This window comes from Centruroides sculpturatus, unplaced genomic scaffold, assembly GCF_000671375.1.
Source record: "Centruroides sculpturatus isolate CEXI.00-Female unplaced genomic scaffold, Cexi_2.0 scaffold516, whole genome shotgun sequence".
In the NCBI taxonomy this organism is placed as follows: domain Eukaryota; kingdom Metazoa; phylum Arthropoda; class Arachnida; order Scorpiones; family Buthidae; genus Centruroides; species Centruroides sculpturatus.
In genome coordinates, this window is record NW_019384788.1 from 153,992 (window position 1) to 170,610 (window position 16,619).

The 16,619-nt window shown below is 22.5% G+C and overlaps 1 protein-coding gene across 1 annotated transcript in view; it reads right to left on the reverse strand.

The window, feature by feature from the left end:
* Positions 1-16,619, reverse strand: part of LOC111629287 (sodium-dependent neutral amino acid transporter B(0)AT3-like) — a 51,586-nt gene that overhangs the window by 13,898 nt on the left and 21,069 nt on the right. The gene's annotated exons all lie outside the window — the stretch shown is intronic.

A 16,619-nucleotide genomic window follows, 5' to 3' on the forward strand; every position in this document is an offset into this window, starting at 1 on the left:
GTTTTCATAAATTTTCTTGATGGTGTTTGCTTCTTATAAGGTTACGTTAACTTCATTTAAATCGATATTTATTTTTATATATACATATTTTTTTATTACAGTGCTTCAGATAATGCTAATGGCAGTCATTGAAAGACAGGTTAGTACGCATGTCCATTGCTTTCCATTAGCGAACACGTTGATAGGCTACGGTCTGCTGATCATTTATCTGCCTGGCAGTAGTGTAGAGTGGATGTTAGGCACATTAATCTTCCACATCATCATCGACCCGTTTCCGTCATTCTTTATCGTTCTGACAAATCTGGAGAATCTTTTTCCACACGACGTTATAAAGTCATCTTCCAATGCATTCTCATTATAATAATTTGAGCATCGTTTACAAATAAATCTACCAAATCTTAACCGTCCTCCACGCCATTAATTTAAATGTAAAGGTTTAACCTTAAAAAACAACCGAAGTTTATTTTCTATAATGACTTTTCGTAACGTAATCAAACTACAATAATGTGATATTTAATGAATTTTAAAGTTTGGTATTTTGAAAAGATTTTTAATTATTTTAAAAGAATGTTTTTTTTTTTAATTCAGTTTTAATGGTTGTGCGCTTAAATTTCATGCGACTTTTTACTAAATTATCACATTTTTCATGGAAGAAAAATTAATCATTTACTTTTACATATGTAATATTTACGTTTATCCTAAGTAATAATATATAGTCTAATAAAGTTTATGGTAAGAACTAAATAAATAAAAATTATTAATCTATTATTATTTTTATATTAAAAATTAATTTAAAATTCACTATAAATCCGTTGGATTTATGTGACTTAACACTATAGAAATGAAGGAAGAAATTCGATCATCAGGAATATGAAAAAAAAAGAAGTCCCCTGCGCTATTTATAGAGTTTCCTTCTCACATTAAAATTGTATTTTTGAAAAATATTCAAGATGTATAAATTTATAAACTTTCGATTTTTATATTTATATTTATCTTATATGAATATATAGCAAAATATACAGCATATAGGTATAATAACATTCCCATTGTTATTTTCAATAATTCGGAATAAAGTTGTCTCAGAATATTACATAATTTGAAATTAAAATAACTTAATTAAATAATTTGCTATTTCGATATTCCTTTGAATTGGTATACGTAAAGGTTTAATGTGTAGGATGTATTAATATTCAACACTTCCTTTGTTCCTATTGGTTTGTTTCTGTAGATGTGGCGGAGCTATCTTCTGCTTTATCGATCTAAGGTTAAACTCTCCAATAGCCTTCAATTTCCTTTACCTTCAATCTTTCATTGAATATTTCATAGTATATCTATGCTATATATAATATTATATATATATTTTTCCCTCCATCAATCAATATTTCAATTACTTATAAATGCTATTAAATTGGGAATTATTTCGAGACCTGAAAAAAGTAAAAAAAAAATCGATAATATTTATTACTTAATACTCGGAAGACCTTCAATAAAATGTTTCACGTGATAAATTTTAAGAATTTTAAAATTAATTGAATAAATTATTCAATAAATTCGTTAGTTAGTTATAGTTTTTCTGTTATACATTCATTCGTAGCATTCAATCACCTATTCATTGATAGCGATTTATTCTTTGAACCGAGTATAATGTTATTGTATTTTATAATATATTCATTTAAAAAATTTAAATTGTAAATTAAGTTTTTAAAAAGTTAAATCTTTATTATATATTTTAACCTATTAATGAATATTATTAATTCCTGAATATTAAAGTGCAAAATCTTAGATTTCAAAAGTGTAAAATTTAATCTCGAAAATATTTTTATTTTAAACTTCTTTTATTAGATTTAAATCACCACAATTTATAATTATAAAAAGCAAGAAACTTACAAAACATTAAGTATAAAACTCAATAGAAAAGTCACCTTTTCTATGGAACTAGTTAAATGAAATGCCAAAGAAAGTTTTTTTGGCACGAAAATTTGATTTTTTAATTATTTTTAACGATAAATATCAAAGATATATTTAAAAATTTGGCACACAAAAGTACAATTATTCTTAACTTTATTTTAGTTAGGAAATTGAGATGATTGTCAAATATCAAAATAGAAATTTATAATGAAAATAAATAGGTCAAATACTTAAAAATAATAAATTAAGCATTATATATATATAATTAAAAAATGAATATGCTGTATTATTGGAAAAAAAACAAATTTATAAAGAATTATTTATTTAGTTGTTGCTATTTTTAAATTGTATTCTCTTGGTCAGTATTTTACAACGAAGTTAAATTAGTTGTTTAAGCCTGCAATATATAGGGTATGTTTGCTGAGTAAACTTAATCTACAGACAGATTTAGAGATAAATCATCGTCAATGTATACAAAGGGAAGTTCTGTGGTTTCAGATACAACTATGACTTGGGAGAGAAGATTATTTCTTAATACATATTTATGTAGGGTATTCATGGTTCAGCAAAATAAATCAAACTTTCGTAATTTTGACTTTAATTGTTCTGCTATGGAAATGAAATTGTGTTATAAGTACAGATTTGTAATATTTTTTTCAGAACTTTTAACTAATTTTATATTAATGGTTTATATTATTCTACATAAACGTTTCTATATGCACATGTAAGAATATTTCAAAAAGTTGATATTTTGTAGATTAAAAGCCAATACAGTTTCGAAATTGATGATGAATCAAATTTATTTTATAGAAAAATTTATATATTAATGTAAAAAATTATTTAAAATTGAACTTATAAAAGACAATACTGTAATTTAATTAAATCAGAGTTTCTGTGTTTGAACATTATAAATAATTAAATGAATAAAAACAATTTTATCCTTTATCAAATTAAAATTTTATTTAGTTTTATTATTAAAACCTTTAAACTCACAGCAAAGTATTATAATTTATTATTTATTTAACATTAATAAACTTTTTGATATAAATTCTTTAGAGTATTTAATCTTTACTTTTTAGTAAATTAAAAATTAATAAATATTATATCAGAACATTTTTGTGTCTTTTAAATTAACTTTATTAAATTAATGAAATTATTATTTTATTAAAAAGTCACGAAAACATTTAATATATATACAGTAATTTACAGCAATACACATACAGGCAATAATATACAGTAATTTTCAGCTATTATCTTTGATTCTATTGAACAAAACTATACTCAAAGTAACTTATAATTAATGCTAATTATTTTAATTTTAATTAATTCAAATTAAATTTTGAAAATTATTATTATTATAGCAAACAAAATTAAACAAATTGATACATTTTAAAACATTTAATTATAATTTATTATTTTGAAAACTGTTTCAAAATTAATATTGATTTGTATTTTATTGTGATATATCTTAATTTATCTGGGGTATCGAGGAAGAAAGTGGGGTATTGAAGTTTTATGGTAACCTGTATTTTTCGCAGGGTCCTGGATAGTAACTGTAAAGAATTAGTAGAGATCGGCTAAAGGGTTTAGGAGTTAATAGGGGGATGAAATCAAGGAAGGGATGGGGTATCGAGGTTTTATTGTAGCCCACATGATCACACATGATCTTAAAGAATATGTAAGAAAATTTAGGCGCAGATCAGTTAAAGGGTTTAGAAGTGTATACAGTAGGAACAGACTGACATTCTATTTTTTTACATATAGATTTATCTCTATTAATGTAAGAGCTTTTTTTATATTTATTCAATGTAATATTAAGTTTTATTTAAACTTACTAAATAAATTATGAATTATTATAACTTAATTATAATTATCTTACGTTTTAGTGTTAATTTTTATATTATGAAAGTTTAAATATTTCTTTCTTTGTTCAATAATTTAATTTCCATCGAGGAATAAACGTTGATAAGTTCCATCACATAACCTAGTTTATCTTTAAGTTATAATAAAAAAAAGTAAAAGTTTATCCAGGGCCAGATTTACACATAAGCTAAACAAACAACAGCTTAAACCTCGCCTTATAAGTCTATTATACTCTACTGATTAGGGCCTTACAGTTTTACAGGTGTCATTTTTTTGGTAGAGGGGAGGGGTGTGTAATTTGTTCTAGATTAGACCACACCAAGTCTAAGTCCAACACTGAATCTATCTAAAAGATTATATTAAATTTAAAAATTTAAACTCAATAGAGCTTTTAAGTATAATAAAAAATATAATTTTATTTCGAATATTTTATTACAAAATTAAAAACTTGCCCACGACTATTATTGTACTGTACTGTACAGTACATAAATATATAATATATCAACAAAATATTATATAATTACCCATTAAATTTAAAATAAAGAACTTTTTAAAAACAAAATTATGCCATAAAAATCAGATTAATGATTAATTAAATATTATTTAAATGATGCTTAATTAGATTTAATAAATATTTTTGTATGTTTAAAAATTACTTAAAAGACTGATATAATTATAATCTATAATTCTCTTTTAATGAAAATATTTAAAACAAAATTTTTTTTTATAAATGTCAATAATTTATCATAGAGAAACATCTATACCTTAATATTTATATCAGAAAAATAATTTACATTTAACAGTTTATTTTATCGAACTATACTGGATTTGATTTAAAAAAACTCTTCTTAATATACAAGTATTTGAGAAAATACTTTTATTATACTTAATTTAGACAGATAAGTGGTCATTCAGTTAAACGTTAATTAAATTAATTTAGTAAATTATTAATTACNACCCTTTCGCAATCTTTGACCCACAGCCAGTTCCAAATAAAAGACAGGAACACCTTCGATAGCCAACATGACAAAGTAGGGAATAAGAAAAGCACCTAAAAAAGTAATTTTAATTAAATAAGAAATATTCTGGATAAACTTTTACCATTTGAATGTATCGAAAAATTACTTTTTTCTGTATATTTTTAGAAAATTATCTATCGAAAAAAATAAATCAAACTTTTACTGCAACCTTACAAGTATTTTTGTATAATTAATTTACTTGCATGTCAATGCAAGTAAGTTGCCTGAACTGTAATGAAATGAAAGAATTGTAATAAACAGCGGTAATTATACATTTATAAGTATTAATTGAGAAAGAATCAATTAAATCTTGTTCAGAAATTGTCACTAAAAACATTAAATATTGTCTTAATTGAATAATATTCAATTATCAAGCTAATGTTTTTCAATAAACTTCAATTTCTTTTAACATTTATCAATTGTTATCGCTCTTGACATTCTGTTTTACATTTAATAATGATATTTAGAAGCGTATCGAACCGAAAACAATTTCAAATATTAAACATTTAATTTATTTTATATTATATAAGTTTTAAAGTGTATTTTATAAATAATAATACAGTAAAACCTGTTCAAAACGGAACCTGAATAAAAGAGAAAACCTGCCTAAACGGAAAAAATTCTTCGATTTTCTATGTTAATAAAGAACCTGTTCAAAACGGAAACTTGCCAATATTCAATACCGCGAGATTCCGGTTTACACGGGTTTTATTATATCTAAAAATAAGATTTCTAGATCTTAGAAATAAATATTAACAACGCTTCACGATTTCGCTTTAATGTTTATTACGTTGAACCTTTACGTTGTAACAGCTATAAATATTTTAGAATAAATTATATAAAATATAATTAAGATATCACTAATCATAACATTTATACATCAAAATTAAATTCTTTACTATAAGCTTAATTTATTTTCTAAATATTGATAAACATCTTTTCAAATATAAATATAAAATTATAGTGAAACCTGTGTAAACCGGACTCGCACGATAGCCAATATTTTTTCCTTGTTTGGCAGGTTTTCGTTTTATTAAAATTCCGTTTTGGACAGGTTTTATTATATATTACTCAATAAATTTAATTTATATGAAAACAGATTTATAACTTAAATTTTTTAAATATTTTCTTATTACATTTTACATTAATTTATGAGCACTTCTCTTAATACCGTAATATTCAATATATATGTTTAAATAATGTTCAATATAAACTTATAAGCAATGTTCAAAATATAGGATACATAATTAAATAATAAAGTGAAGAAATATTTAAAATATTTTTAAATAAATTGAAATATTCCAAAAAATATAAGCATAAACGTTTCAGAATGAATTTATTTAACAAAATTTAAATATATTTCTTATTCCGTTATTTAAGTTGTGTGAAATTAGATAAATATATAACTTGATATTAAAAAATGTTCACAATCAATAGAAATTCGATTTCCAAGTAATGTTAATAAATTCTTTTGCAGGAAAAATTCATATTAATCTTTAAAAATCTGCTTTATTTAGTTCTTTAAACTTGATATACATATATCCTACAAATATTTCTCACAATTCGAAATTTCTTGGAAAATTAAATATTGAAATGACAATTTCATTTTAAAATGTTTAAATTCCTTTGTTTATTTTTTAAATTTTAAATTGNAAACAGCACTATAGAAATGAAGGAAGAAATTCGATCATCAGGAATATGAAAAAAAAAGAAGTCCCCTGCGCTATTTATAGAGTTTCCTTCTCACATTAAAATTGTATTTTTGAAAAATATTCAAGATGTATAAATTTATAAACTTTCGATTTTTATATTTATATTTATCTTATATGAATATATAGCAAAATATACAGCATATAGGTATAATAACATTCCCATTGTTATTTTCAATAATTCGGAATAAAGTTGTCTCAGAATATTACATAATTTGAAATTAAAATAACTTAATTAAATAATTTGCTATTTCGATATTCCTTTGAATTGGTATACGTAAAGGTTTAATGTGTAGGATGTATTAATATTCAACACTTCCTTTGTTCCTATTGGTTTGTTTCTGTAGATGTGGCGGAGCTATCTTCTGCTTTATCGATCTAAGGTTAAACTCTCCAATAGCCTTCAATTTCCTTTACCTTCAATCTTTCATTGAATATTTCATAGTATATCTATGCTATATATAATATTATATATATATTTTTCCCTCCATCAATCAATATTTCAATTACTTATAAATGCTATTAAATTGGGAATTATTTCGAGACCTGAAAAAAGTAAAAAAAAAATCGATAATATTTATTACTTAATACTCGGAAGACCTTCAATAAAATGTTTCACGTGATAAATTTTAAGAATTTTAAAATTAATTGAATAAATTATTCAATAAATTCGTTAGTTAGTTATAGTTTTTCTGTTATACATTCATTCGTAGCATTCAATCACCTATTCATTGATAGCGATTTATTCTTTGAACCGAGTATAATGTTATTGTATTTTATAATATATTCATTTAAAAAATTTAAATTGTAAATTAAGTTTTTAAAAAGTTAAATCTTTATTATATATTTTAACCTATTAATGAATATTATTAATTCCTGAATATTAAAGTGCAAAATCTTAGATTTCAAAAGTGTAAAATTTAATCTCGAAAATATTTTTATTTTAAACTTCTTTTATTAGATTTAAATCACCACAATTTATAATTATAAAAAGCAAGAAACTTACAAAACATTAAGTATAAAACTCAATAGAAAAGTCACCTTTTCTATGGAACTAGTTAAATGAAATGCCAAAGAAAGTTTTTTTGGCACGAAAATTTGATTTTTTAATTATTTTTAACGATAAATATCAAAGATATATTTAAAAATTTGGCACACAAAAGTACAATTATTCTTAACTTTATTTTAGTTAGGAAATTGAGATGATTGTCAAATATCAAAATAGAAATTTATAATGAAAATAAATAGGTCAAATACTTAAAAATAATAAATTAAGCATTATATATATATAATTAAAAAATGAATATGCTGTATTATTGGAAAAAAAACAAATTTATAAAGAATTATTTATTTAGTTGTTGCTATTTTTAAATTGTATTCTCTTGGTCAGTATTTTACAACGAAGTTAAATTAGTTGTTTAAGCCTGCAATATATAGGGTATGTTTGCTGAGTAAACTTAATCTACAGACAGATTTAGAGATAAATCATCGTCAATGTATACAAAGGGAAGTTCTGTGGTTTCAGATACAACTATGACTTGGGAGAGAAGATTATTTCTTAATACATATTTATGTAGGGTATTCATGGTTCAGCAAAATAAATCAAACTTTCGTAATTTTGACTTTAATTGTTCTGCTATGGAAATGAAATTGTGTTATAAGTACAGATTTGTAATATTTTTTTCAGAACTTTTAACTAATTTTATATTAATGGTTTATATTATTCTACATAAACGTTTCTATATGCACATGTAAGAATATTTCAAAAAGTTGATATTTTGTAGATTAAAAGCCAATACAGTTTCGAAATTGATGATGAATCAAATTTATTTTATAGAAAAATTTATATATTAATGTAAAAAATTATTTAAAATTGAACTTATAAAAGACAATACTGTAATTTAATTAAATCAGAGTTTCTGTGTTTGAACATTATAAATAATTAAATGAATAAAAACAATTTTATCCTTTATCAAATTAAAATTTTATTTAGTTTTATTATTAAAACCTTTAAACTCACAGCAAAGTATTATAATTTATTATTTATTTAACATTAATAAACTTTTTGATATAAATTCTTTAGAGTATTTAATCTTTACTTTTTAGTAAATTAAAAATTAATAAATATTATATCAGAACATTTTTGTGTCTTTTAAATTAACTTTATTAAATTAATGAAATTATTATTTTATTAAAAAGTCACGAAAACATTTAATATATATACAGTAATTTACAGCAATACACATACAGGCAATAATATACAGTAATTTTCAGCTATTATCTTTGATTCTATTGAACAAAACTATACTCAAAGTAACTTATAATTAATGCTAATTATTTTAATTTTAATTAATTCAAATTAAATTTTGAAAATTATTATTATTATAGCAAACAAAATTAAACAAATTGATACATTTTAAAACATTTAATTATAATTTATTATTTTGAAAACTGTTTCAAAATTAATATTGATTTGTATTTTATTGTGATATATCTTAATTTATCTGGGGTATCGAGGAAGAAAGTGGGGTATTGAAGTTTTATGGTAACCTGTATTTTTCGCAGGGTCCTGGATAGTAACTGTAAAGAATTAGTAGAGATCGGCTAAAGGGTTTAGGAGTTAATAGGGGGATGAAATCAAGGAAGGGATGGGGTATCGAGGTTTTATTGTAGCCCACATGATCACACATGATCTTAAAGAATATGTAAGAAAATTTAGGCGCAGATCAGTTAAAGGGTTTAGAAGTGTATACAGTAGGAACAGACTGACATTCTATTTTTTTACATATAGATTTATCTCTATTAATGTAAGAGCTTTTTTTATATTTATTCAATGTAATATTAAGTTTTATTTAAACTTACTAAATAAATTATGAATTATTATAACTTAATTATAATTATCTTACGTTTTAGTGTTAATTTTTATATTATGAAAGTTTAAATATTTCTTTCTTTGTTCAATAATTTAATTTCCATCGAGGAATAAACGTTGATAAGTTCCATCACATAACCTAGTTTATCTTTAAGTTATAATAAAAAAAAGTAAAAGTTTATCCAGGGCCAGATTTACACATAAGCTAAACAAACAACAGCTTAAACCTCGCCTTATAAGTCTATTATACTCTACTGATTAGGGCCTTACAGTTTTACAGGTGTCATTTTTTTGGTAGAGGGGAGGGGTGTGTAATTTGTTCTAGATTAGACCACACCAAGTCTAAGTCCAACACTGAATCTATCTAAAAGATTATATTAAATTTAAAAATTTAAACTCAATAGAGCTTTTAAGTATAATAAAAAATATAATTTTATTTCGAATATTTCATTACAAAATTAAAAACTTGCCCACGACTATTATTGTACTGTACTGTACAGTACATAAATATATAATATATCAACAAAATATTATATAATTACCCATTAAATTTAAAATAAAGAACTTTTTAAAAACAAAATTATGCCATAAAAATCAGATTAATGATTAATTAAATATTATTTAAATGATGCTTAATTAGATTTAATAAATATTTTTGTATGTTTAAAAATTACTTAAAAGACTGATATAATTATAATCTATAATTCTCTTTTAATGAAAATATTTAAAACAAAATTTTTTTTTATAAATGTCAATAATTTATCATAGAGAAACATCTATACCTTAATATTTATATCAGAAAAATAATTTACATTTAACAGTTTATTTTATCGAACTATACTGGATTTGATTTAAAAAAACTCTTCTTAATATACAAGTATTTGAGAAAATACTTTTATTATACTTAATTTAGACAGATAAGTGGTCATTCAGTTAAACGTTAATTAAATTAATTTAGTAAATTATTAATTACATAAAAATCTAACTAGATTATTAGCAATTTCATGTCGTTGTAATCTAAATTAATCTGGTAATAATTTGCCAAAATCCATTGTTGACAATGGACGATTAAAATGAATTTATTAAGTTTATAAAATACGATAAAATTTTACTAAAATATTTAAATTGTAATGATTATTCTGTTTTAATCATTTAGTTAATCACCAAAAATATTTAGGTATCAGTAAATGTGTAAATTAATTTTATGCACAATCTAATTCATCTTGTCATACAAGATTTCATTCATAACTCCATTGTACTCCAGAGTAACTTTACTAACACAAGCTATTAATTTATTAAATATAAATCAATAATTTTGTTAAAATTCTGATAAGATTATTTAATAAAAATTTCTCATATATAGACCTATATAATAGAAATAAATACAGATATAGACTATATTTAAAGAATAATTATGATAAAACTTGTGTAAACTGGACTCGCACAGTACCGAATACGAATATTGTTTTCCGTTTAGGCAGGTTTTACTGTATTAGTATATATTCTTGCACTTGAATCGAATAAAATGTATTGAATAAAATATTTTTATTGGATCTAATTGATTTATACAATTATACAAATTTATTGAGTTAAATTTCAAATACAAACTCAAAAAAAGTAATTTAGTTATCAAAAAAGGCGCAGTTCTGAAGCTTAAATTGAAAGATTCATTTTTGTGTCGTCGGCTCTCTCCCTATTTATTGACTCCTTCTTTGGTTAGGGCGTCATGTTCCCTTCTGCTTCCATTAAACCTATGTGACATTGACATTGTCTGTCACGTGATTGTCTCACTCCCCTCCGAAACACAGTCGTTGGGTAACTTTTTGTATTAATTATTTTCGATTGTAATTTTAATTAAATAAGAAATATTCTGGATAAACTTTTACCATTTGAATGTATCGAAAAATTACTTTTTTCTGTATATTTTTAGAAAATTATCTATCGAAACAAATAAATCAAACTTTTACTGCAACCTTACAAGTATTTTTGTATAATTAATTTACTTGCATGTCAATGCAAGTAAGTTGCCTGAACTGTAATGAAATGAAAGAATTGTAATAAACAGCGGTAATTATACATTTATAAGTATTAATTGAGAAAGAATCAATTAAATCTTGTTCAGAAATTGTCACTAAAAACATTAAATATTGTCTTAATTGAATAATATTCAATTATCAAGCTAATGTTTTTCAATAAACTTCAATTTCTTTTAACATTTATCAATTGTTATCGCTCTTGACATTCTGTTTTACATTTAATAATGATATTTAGAAGCGTATCGAACCGAAAACAATTTCAAATATTAAACATTTAATTTATTTTATATTATATAAGTTTTAAAGTGTATTTTATAAATAATAATACAGTAAAACCTGTTCAAAACGGAACCTGAATAAAAGAGAAAACCTGCCTAAACGGAAAAAATTCTTCGATTTTCTATGTTAATAAAGAACCTGTTCAAAACGGAAACTTGCCAATATTCAATACCGCGAGATTCCGGTTTACACGGGTTTTATTATATCTAAAAATAAGATTTCTAGATCTTAGAAATAAATATTAACAACGCTTCACGATTTCGCTTTAATGTTTATTACGTTGAACCTTTACGTTGTAACAGCTATAAATATTTTAGAATAAATTATATAAAATATAATTAAGATATCACTAATCATAACATTTATACATCAAAATTAAATTCTTTACTATAAGCTTAATTTATTTTCTAAATATTGATAAACATCTTTTCAAATATAAATATAAAATTATAGTGAAACCTGTGTAAACCGGACTCGCACGATAGCCAATATTTTTTCCTTGTTTGGCAGGTTTTCGTTTTATTAAAATTCCGTTTTGGACAGGTTTTATTATATATTACTCAATAAATTTAATTTATATGAAAACAGATTTATAACTTAAATTTTTTAAATATTTTCTTATTACATTTTACATTAATTTATGAGCACTTCTCTTAATACCGTAATATTCAATATATATGTTTAAATAATGTTCAATATAAACTTATAAGCAATGTTCAAAATATAGGATACATAATTAAATAATAAAGTGAAGAAATATTTAAAATATTTTTAAATAAATTGAAATATTCCAAAAAATATAAGCATAAACGTTTCAGAATGAATTTATTTAACAAAATTTAAATATATTTCTTATTCCGTTATTTAAGTTGTGTGAAATTAGATAAATATATAACTTGATATTAAAAAATGTTCACAATCAATAGAAATTCGATTTCCAAGTAATGTTAATAAATTCTTTTGCAGGAAAAATTCATATTAATCTTTAAAAATCTGCTTTATTTAGTTCTTTAAACTTGATATACATATATCCTACAAATATTTCTCACAATTCGAAATTTCTTGGAAAATTAAATATTGAAATGACAATTTCATTTTAAAATGTTTAAATTCCTTTGTTTATTTTTTAAATTTTAAATTGTTAGAATGAAAGAAGAAGACAAAGAAATAAAATAAATTTTTACTTTTTGTTACATTCGAAAATAATTCCAAACTTCCCATTTAATAAATTAAAATTATTATATAATTTAACAATTATGTAATAAATAATTGAAAATTTAATTTATAACTTTAATTTTTTTAAGAAAGTATTCAAAACCTTTACGTTAACCAAATACAACATTTTATTTTTTAAGCTTATATTATAAATCCTTAATATATATTACATATAATGGAAAAGTAATTTTTCGCGAAAAATTAGTAGAAAATAAATAAATTATAAAACTGAATTAAATTAATATTCTTATTTTTTAAACATGCGATTTTTAAATGTGAATTTTACTCGTTCTAATAATTATAAAATATAAAAATTAATATATTTATAGTTATTAGCACGAAGTCTTTGCTTTATTATAATAAATATTTTTCCTCCTTATGATTTAGACGAATAAACAGACAAAAAATAAATTTATTTCGGCATTATTATACTGTAAAACTATAAAATTGATTTATATTTATATAAAATGCTTTACTGTATATAAGTTAAACAGCATTTTTATACAAGTAAAATAAATATACACTCGAAAAATATGTATTGTATTACTGTTGTAAGCTTATAAAGATGTTTTAAAAAGTTTAAATTTAATTATAAATGTTTAATTCTTCTTCCTAACCTAGAATAAATAATAATATTATGTAGAAAGATTATGTATGGAAAAGTTATCGATTGAAACACTCTCTAATTTTAGCTGAAAGTAGAGCATAACAGTAACCTATCAAATTACAGTAACGTAATAAATGCTGTGTTTTTCTTATTTTATTCACTTTATTGTTTTCTATAAATTTTTGATAAATTTGAAGTGAAAAATGTCGACGTCATTTGGAAACTTTCCTAATTGAATTCTGTAAATTTTATTCTCTAAAAATACATTTTAAAAATACTATTTTCCTTTCGTGAAAATAAAATTATTGACAAATTTTTTACTTTGTCAATCGAAAAATATTAATGTAGACAAAATAACAATTAAATTTATTGAAATAATGGGAAATAATGGGAACAAAACAAAATAGAAAACTAAGCTAATTAATTTTAAATTATATGATTAAATGATTTTCAAATTAATGTAAATATAAATAAATTTGCATTTTAAAGAAGTATGTAAGTTCAATACAATAATATTTACATTATTTTAAATAATGCTTTAGAATTTCATCAAGAATATTATTTCCAGTTTAAATATTAGAATAAGGTAACCTGTAACAGAACTAATGAAAAATAAAATTCTACACGTGTATAAAAATTCAAATCGTGAATAGTCACGCAAATATAAGCAATAAAAATAACCCGTAATTATAGTTTATTTGTCCTATAAATATACAAACAATGAAAAACCATTAAAATATTTTTACCTTTATATCGAACAGTAAAAATAAGGAAAAATTGAGATGAATATTGCAAACAATCGGCAAAGAAGTTAAACAGTTCGTTGATATATATACAAGAAAAAGCTAATGATATGACATATAATCTAATAGATATCGAAGTTGAATAGCTCATTTATAAATAAATTATTAATATTGCCTGTTACATTTGACAAAAAATTGCCTGCATTAGAAAGTTATCCTATGGGCAAAAAGAGCAATTGCTTGGAGTCCCCACTAACAGTGAGGACTCCAAGCAATTGCAGTTTTTACAATAGAAATAATTCGTCCCAAACCAATCATTTATAAGAAAATATTTTCCCCAAAAAATTACCTCGAAGAAACATTACTGAAGTCAACATTATACGTGGAACATCCTAATTCAAATTTGCTTGGTCCAACGAAACTGTAACGCTCCACTTAAGGTATTATCATTTTATTAATAAAATTGTATTTTCCAGAGCTAATTTTTTTAAAAAATTCAATTTAAACCCTTTCTACACTTATAGATTTTATAATATAATATAATGAAATATGTATAGCTATTATANTAATTTATTATTTTGAAAACTGTTTCAAAATTAATATTGATTTGTATTTTATTGTGATATATCTTAATTTATCTGGGGTATCGAGGAAGAAAGTGGGGTATTGAAGTTTTATGGTAACCTGTATTTTTCGCAGGGTCCTGGATAGTAACTGTAAAGAATTAGTAGAGATCGGCTAAAGGGTTTAGGAGTTAATAGGGGGATGAAATCAAGGAAGGGATGGGGTATCGAGGTTTTATTGTAGCCCACATGATCACACATGATCTTAAAGAATATGTAAGAAAATTTAGGCGCAGATCAGTTAAAGGGTTTAGAAGTGTATACAGTAGGAACAGACTGACATTCTATTTTTTTACATATAGATTTATCTCTATTAATGTAAGAGCTTTTTTTATATTTATTCAATGTAATATTAAGTTTTATTTAAACTTACTAAATAAATTATGAATTATTATAACTTAATTATAATTATCTTACGTTTTAGTGTTAATTTTTATATTATGAAAGTTTAAATATTTCTTTCTTTGTTCAATAATTTAATTTCCATCGAGGAATAAACGTTGATAAGTTCCATCACATAACCTAGTTTATCTTTAAGTTATAATAAAAAAAAGTAAAAGTTTATCCAGGGCCAGATTTACACATAAGCTAAACAAACAACAGCTTAAACCTCGCCTTATAAGTCTATTATACTCTACTGATTAGGGCCTTACAGTTTTACAGGTGTCATTTTTTTGGTAGAGGGGAGGGGTGTGTAATTTGTTCTAGATTAGACCACACCAAGTCTAAGTCCAACACTGAATCTATCTAAAAGATTATATTAAATTTAAAAATTTAAACTCAATAGAGCTTTTAAGTATAATAAAAAATATAATTTTATTTCGAATATTTTATTACAAAATTAAAAACTTGCCCACGACTATTATTGTACTGTACTGTACAGTACATAAATATATAATATATCAACAAAATATTATATAATTACCCATTAAATTTAAAATAAAGAACTTTTTAAAAACAAAATTATGCCATAAAAATCAGATTAATGATTAATTAAATATTATTTAAATGATGCTTAATTAGATTTAATAAATATTTTTGTATGTTTAAAAATTACTTAAAAGACTGATATAATTATAATCTATAATTCTCTTTTAATGAAAATATTTAAAACAAAATTTTTTTTTATAAATGTCAATAATTTATCATAGAGAAACATCTATACCTTAATATTTATATCAGAAAAATAATTTACATTTAACAGTTTATTTTATCGAACTATACTGGATTTGATTTAAAAAAACTCTTCTTAATATACAAGTATTTGAGAAAATACTTTTATTATACTTAATTTAGACAGATAAGTGGTCATTCAGTTAAACGTTAATTAAATTAATTTAGTAAATTATTAATTACATAAAAATCTAACTAGATTATTAGCAATTTCATGTCGTTGTAATCTAAATTAATCTGGTAATAATTTGCCAAAATCCATTGTTGACAATGGACGATTAAAATGAATTTATTAAGTTTATAAAATACGATAAAATTTTACTAAAATATTTAAATTGTAATGATTATTCTGTTTTAATCATTTAGTTAATCACCAAAAATATTTAGGTATCAGTAAATGTGTAAATTAATTTTATGCACAATCTAATTCATCTTGTCATACAAGATTTCATTCATAACTCCATTGTACTCCAGAGTAACTTTACTAACACAAGCTATTAATTTATTAAATATAAATCAATAATTTTGTTAAAATTCTGATAAGATTATTTAATAAAAATTTCTCATATATA